The sequence below is a fragment of the Vanellus vanellus genome (genome assembly GCF_965231255.1).
Source record: "Vanellus vanellus genome assembly, chromosome: 1".
Taxonomy (NCBI): Eukaryota; Metazoa; Chordata; class Aves; order Charadriiformes; family Charadriidae; genus Vanellus; species Vanellus vanellus.
Window position 1 is genome coordinate 124,076,203 of NC_138905.1, and position 6,000 is coordinate 124,082,202.

Here is a 6,000-nt window from a genome sequence, read left to right on the forward strand (position 1 = left end):
CTGATTTGGTTTCACCCAACGGGAATCTGGCTTGTGGTCCAAAATCATTCTGTGGTCCAACTCGCAGAAGCAATAGGGCATTCTCTTCAAAAGCAGCCCAGGGCTGTGGATTAATGTATAGATCAACTGAGACTGTGGCTTCCCTGGTGCTTTTGATGCTGGCTATTGTAGGGCTTAGTGGAGTTCTTGCTGGACTTCACTTGTTGCTTTTTCCGGCTTCTTTTAATAGGGGCAGGTGCTGGAGGTCTTGTTGCTGTCTTAATTCCTCTGAAAGAAGCTATTTTTGTAGTTTGTGTGCTCTTGACTGAAGCATGGCTGTTCTGGGAGTGGCCTTCCAAGTTGTTTGTTTGGATGTGTCCTTGTGAGTCTTGTGTTTGTGGCTCATGTTAAGGAACCAGCTCGTATCTGCTGGGTGTGTGCGTGGGTCTGCTCAGAGAAGCACATCAGACAGTTCTAGTGCTGAGAAAGGTATGTGAGCAGCTCTCTGTGTGTAGTTGCAAATGGGTTATACCTAGCTGCATATTGCTCTTTGCATGCATAGGTTATATGTGGTCAGTTTGTCACCTGAGTACTTTTCTTGACATGCTTGTTCTAGAATTTAATCCATTTTGAAAAAGGGATTATGCAATTCACAAAAGATAGACAAATTGTCTAAAAAAAAAAAAATGGTCCTGTCAGCTGAATGGCTTTTAATCCAGGAAATAAGAATACATTGTTTATGCTGTCCCTTCTCCCACAGATGTACTTCTGTTAAGCAAACTTTATTTTGGTTAGAGTATGTATTTTTTGGTTTGTTTTTAGTAAACAGAGAGGATATGCAGCATTTGATTTCTGTCTTTCTAAGGTTTTGGATGTTTCTGTTGCATTGCTTTGGGGCACTTTGCAACGATAAAGGATACAGGACGAGGGGCAATGGGCACAAGTTAGAACATAGGAAGTTCCATTCAAATACACGGAAAAACTTCTTTACGGTGAGGGTGACAGAGCACTGGCACAGGCTGCCCAGGGAGGTGGTGGAGTCCCCTTCTCTGGAGATTTTCAAGACCCCCCTGGATGCAGTCCTGAGTAATGTGCTCTGGGCAATCCTGCTTTAGCAGGGGAGTTGGACTAGATGATCTCTAGAGGTCCCTTCCAACTCTGAAAATTCCGTGATAAAGTGCTTCTTGGTAGTAGGGGAGGAGCTGGCAACAGTTGAGGGAATTTCCTTTTTTTTTTTTTTCTGAATTTTGTCCAGCTATGAAGAGAGGATTCTTGAATTCAAGCTAGCTATTTCCTTGTCTTTAGTTTTCTACAGAAGACTAAAATGAAATCACAGTTGGATGGGAAACATTTGAATCTGTAGAAACATAGTTCAAAACTGAGTATGCCAGTTAGATGGGTTTGCCCAGCTGAAAGCCTTCAGAGCAGCTTGTTTTAAAATTGCGTAAAATGAACCTGAAGTCTTGCTGCCTTCCATAGTGCAATAGTGATGCAGTGCAAGGTCTTCAAAGACAAATATACAAGGGTCAGTCTGAGATTGAGGTAATTGAGGCACATATATTTTAACTTGGAAGGCCTACAATTTTGGAAAAATCCATTCTTGTGCCTTGTGGCAAGTTGCAGACTAAAGTGATTTGCAGTGTCTGAAAGTAGTAATAATCTGCCACTGACCAAACTTACTGATTTGATACCAGTGTGTGCACTGAGATGATTCTGGTATAGTTTTGTACTCTGGAGTCCCTCAAATGTCTGTGGTTTACCCTGAGATCAGAGAGCTGTCAATGTGTAGGTAATGCCAGTTAAAAAAATACTTGGAGGGTATGGCTGAGTGATGAGACATGTCTGTCTTGTAGGTAGGGGGAATATCTGCAAGGAAGACTGAGTCCTTCAAGGTCAGAGGAGAGAGAAGTTTCAAGTTTATATACAGAGGTAAGTATTTTACCAGTATCTTCCCATACACTCCCCCTCTTCCTGGTTTGATGTCCATGATAAGAGAGCTAGTGTAACTCAAAAATCTAAAATAACTGTGGGTAGGTAACAGGTATCTTTTTAGAGCAGGAAATTCAAATACTGTTAGCCTCAAAATACAAGTTATCTTCTAGTTTTTGTGGATGTAAGACCCTGTCTTAAACTACTTTATTTTCATTCTTTTTTTAATTAAAGTTTACTCCAACTAGGAGAAGCTTCCTAGACACAGTTCTGCTTTTCCTAACTATCTGATGTATCTCTTCCTGTACAAATAACCTGCACCTTTGATAATCTGTATCCTGTCCTTGAAAATAAATCTTCAGATAATTTGCATAAGATCAGAGGCACAAGGCTATTAGGGTAAACACATTGGAGGTAATAGGGCAGGAGTCTTCAGGTCAAGAAGGTGACAGCTATAAGGAAAGAGAATAAGGAAGAGATAAGTAGTGTTTTATTGCCTGAATATTTGTGTCACCTGAGCTGCTGCTGTTGCTGCTGACTTGAGGTTTTGTTGAAGTATGGTGTGTCCTGGAGTTCGGGGCGGTGGGTTCGTTTTGTTTTTCAACAGCTAACCCACAAGGTGTCTTGAGTTTTTTGGGAGGTTAGACAGTTAGAAATCAAGGTGGCAGTTTTTAAGCATGAGGCTGAAGCATTCCATCTAGGCTGAGTGGCAAAATGATTATGCTGAGGAGTTTGCTTTTTTGGGTTGGTTTATTTCTTTGGTTTTTTAAGCACCTCTTTGAAACTGAGGAAACATTATTCTGTGTACACTCCTAACCCTTAGGCTTGTATGGTTGGTTGAATGGGTGGCGTGATATACTTCTTGCAGTGGTCGTGTAGCTAAGATTCATAAAGCAGACTTTGCAGTAGAATATATTTTCTGGTAATGCTTCATCAGAGATCATGCTTTTTTTTTAGATAGACATAAAGGAATAAATATAGAACAACTCAGGTGCTAAAAATATCTGCTTGCACTGACGTCTATTTTTTTTTCTTTAAAAGAGACCTTTTAGATATTTAGCAAGATGCTTCATATCTGTTCAGAATCATTTTGGCTGCAGTGATTTCGAGGGAGAGACAAGTCAGCTGATCTTAGAAAATAGCTTATCTTGGTTTGATTTAAGAGTGCAGTGTGGGAATAGAGGAAGAGACTTGATGTGGGTAATGGCATGAGAAGTTGGTTTAATTACTGCAGCTGTAGAAGCTGGGCATTTGCAATCTCAGAGATTAGAAGACTGCTCAGCTCTTGCGTTTATGGAAAAAAAAAGATACTAAATACCTCAATCAAACCCTAAGATATTTATATAATGGATCTCACTGGGAAGTTGGTCCCTTGTTAGGAAAGCTGCTTGCACTGAATGGCTTCAGTTACAGTCCAGGATATAGTAATTCTGGCATCCTTTTAAGTGTGAGATGAAGGAATGAATAATCTTCCAAAAGATCTTAGAAGCTGAGATTTTTGTAGCGGGAGAATGATTTACTTGAAATGGATTTTGAAGTAATTATCAACTTGCAGCTGATCTTCTGTGGACATGATTCCTTCTGCATAGTTGGCCACTTGATTACATTCTGAATAGTCCTTTGAGATCTGTGTTGCAAGAATGAATTGGTGAATCAGTTAAAACTTTTAAATCAGTTTAAGATTCATTTGCCTATTACTTCAGTGTCCTGTCATGTAGAACTTCAAAATGTAATAATTTGGTGCCGCACTCCTTTATTTACAAACTACGCACGCATTTTGGTACCTAGAAACATTGAGATCAGCCCAAGCAAATGTGTGCTACCCAGTCTGGTGCTGCCAGGAATGGGTTGTGTGATGCATGGGGAGGAAGGGGTCAGGGATTTTTGCCATCTCACAAGTTGTGCAGCATCAGGCAGCTGCTGGTTTATGGCAGGCAGAGCAGACCGTTCCTGCAGACCGTTCCTGCAGCCCACCGGGTGTTTCAGGGCCATGACCACATGCCCCCTCCCAGCTGTAGCCTCGCCTTCACCGATGAGCTGGGAGCGCATCACTTTGCCTTCCTGGTGGCGTTGCTGCAACGGCTTCTCCCTTTGAACTTTAATAACAGGTCAGATGTAAATAGCAGTTTAGACATAAAAATAGCTGGCACCTGCTTCAGTCAGGGTGGCCAGGGGTGAGCTGGGGCCCTGCTGCCCCTGTGCCAGCTCCAGGGCTGGCGTGAGCGAGATCGGTCTGGTGAGGTTTTCTCCGCCTGTTACAGGTGGAGCTGCCCCAGCCATGGGGAGGAGCGTGGACAACCCCGTGGCTGGGTTGTTGGCTGGACTCCTGCAAGATTAATAAAACACCCATGCTGTGTCACCCTTTGATCACAAGTGTTTTCTGGCTCCTCAGCTGCATGCTCTTCTGTTTGACTTGGGGTTTTTCCTCTTCTTTTAACCTCTAACATATCAATTTACTCTCTTGCTCTGTTTGACCAAGACCAAGCTAGGACAATGTAAAGATAATGCATCCTCTTAGGAATTACATTGTTATTTTAGATTACAATTAGCTCAAGCTTCATCAGGCTTCTGGAAATCTATTATTTCTGAGTAATTAAAAATGCTATTAAGATGGTATTAAAAAACTTTTCTTGTGTAAACAAGGAAAAAAAGACATTAATTAAAAGGTCCTGTACACAGGTTCTCCTGGAGAAGATAAGCTAGGCCATCTCTGCCTCAGCTGTTAGCTCTGTTGAAGTTTGTATTTTTTTTTTTCTTATTATTTTATTGTTAGCTACTGTTCCTTGGAAAGGAGTATGCATATCTGTATCATGAGTAAGCATATCTATAGTATGAGTATGCATATCTATAATTTTTTAGAGATCCTGAAGAGCTGATGCACCCAAAATTATCACCTTGTTAACTGCGAAATGGCTTCACCCATTACAAAGAAAATATATTTTTCTTGGGATCTGGGTGTATTTAACTGTGCTTTCCTTGTTTGTGCTAGTGAATGAGGTACGATAGGAAATGCGGCTAGTTTCACTGTTGCCTGTTCAGATCTTACCTGCAGCCGTTCAGAATTTGAAAGCTTTCTTTAAAAGGGTTTTATTTTCTTAATGCAGAATGCTAAGGGTTTTGGGCAGGGAGTAAACTTTTAATTAGTTCAAGTGCTTTATAATAGACTTTATTTCTAAAATGCTATTCACATTCATTAAAGTTCTTAACTAGATTGCCGTTCTACATCCTTTTAATTTCACTTGTATTTGAATTATGAATAGTGAATAAACAGAAATACATGTAGTTAGTTTAGTCTAACTAGGGGGAGTAAAATAACTACCGAGGAGGAGGATCCCTCAGCTACAAATACCTGCCATGCAGGTTTGTGCCCTGTGCTAGGATGTGGCTGTCTCCTGGGGTTTGCTGGTGCTAGCACTGGTAGCAGTAGGTGCTTTGTGAACAACTTGGAAGCTTGAAGGATACCAAGCATCAAGGCAGAGGATGAGGTGAACAACAGTCAGACAGATGAAGGACAGTGTTGGAGGATATTTTTAGCCAAGCCTGCTTGACTCATGACCCTGGTGGCAGTCTCTTGCAAAAAGGAACTTAATGTGGACAGGGAAGGGGTGTGCGTGAGTGAGCTCAAGGAGATGACGTGAGTCTGGTGTGCTGGGCATGTACAGGTTGCTGGGAATTTTAATGCTGATGTGACTAATGCTTCACCTACAAGTTTTTGTTTTGGAACCTTACAGATTTGAGGCTGGTAAAGGAAAGGTACTTCTGCCAAAGACTTGCTGCAGTTCTCATATCCCACGAGGTAACTTCTTCCTATTAACTTTATCTGTGAATTCCTAAGAAAATGATTAATTTGGAGTACCTGGAAAGTATGCTTGTGGAAGATCAGAGCATGAAAGATAACGATCAATTGCTTCTTGCTAGTGGGTAACTATGAAGAATTGTGTTTTGGGATTGTTTTCTTTTCCTGACTGAAGGCTATTTAAACACCTACAGCTCTAAAAGCTATCTATAAATCTATTGCACACCAAAGAAAACATCAGAGCAATGGGGGAAAAGCTTGCGCAACCCCAGCTGTGCAATAGAGGCTTCCCCTAG

General features: G+C 41.2%; 1 long non-coding RNA gene across 1 annotated transcript in view; it reads left to right on the forward strand.

Moving 5' to 3' along the window:
- LOC309678385 overlaps positions 1-5,697 on the forward strand; it is a 38,036-nt gene extending 32,339 nt beyond the window's left edge. The window contains exons 2-3 of the long non-coding RNA XR_014269747.1: positions 1,833-1,908; positions 5,640-5,697. This is a non-coding gene — a long non-coding RNA (uncharacterized lncRNA). The remainder of the gene's footprint in view (positions 1-1,832; positions 1,909-5,639) is intronic.
- Positions 5,698-6,000: the final 303 nt, after the last annotated feature.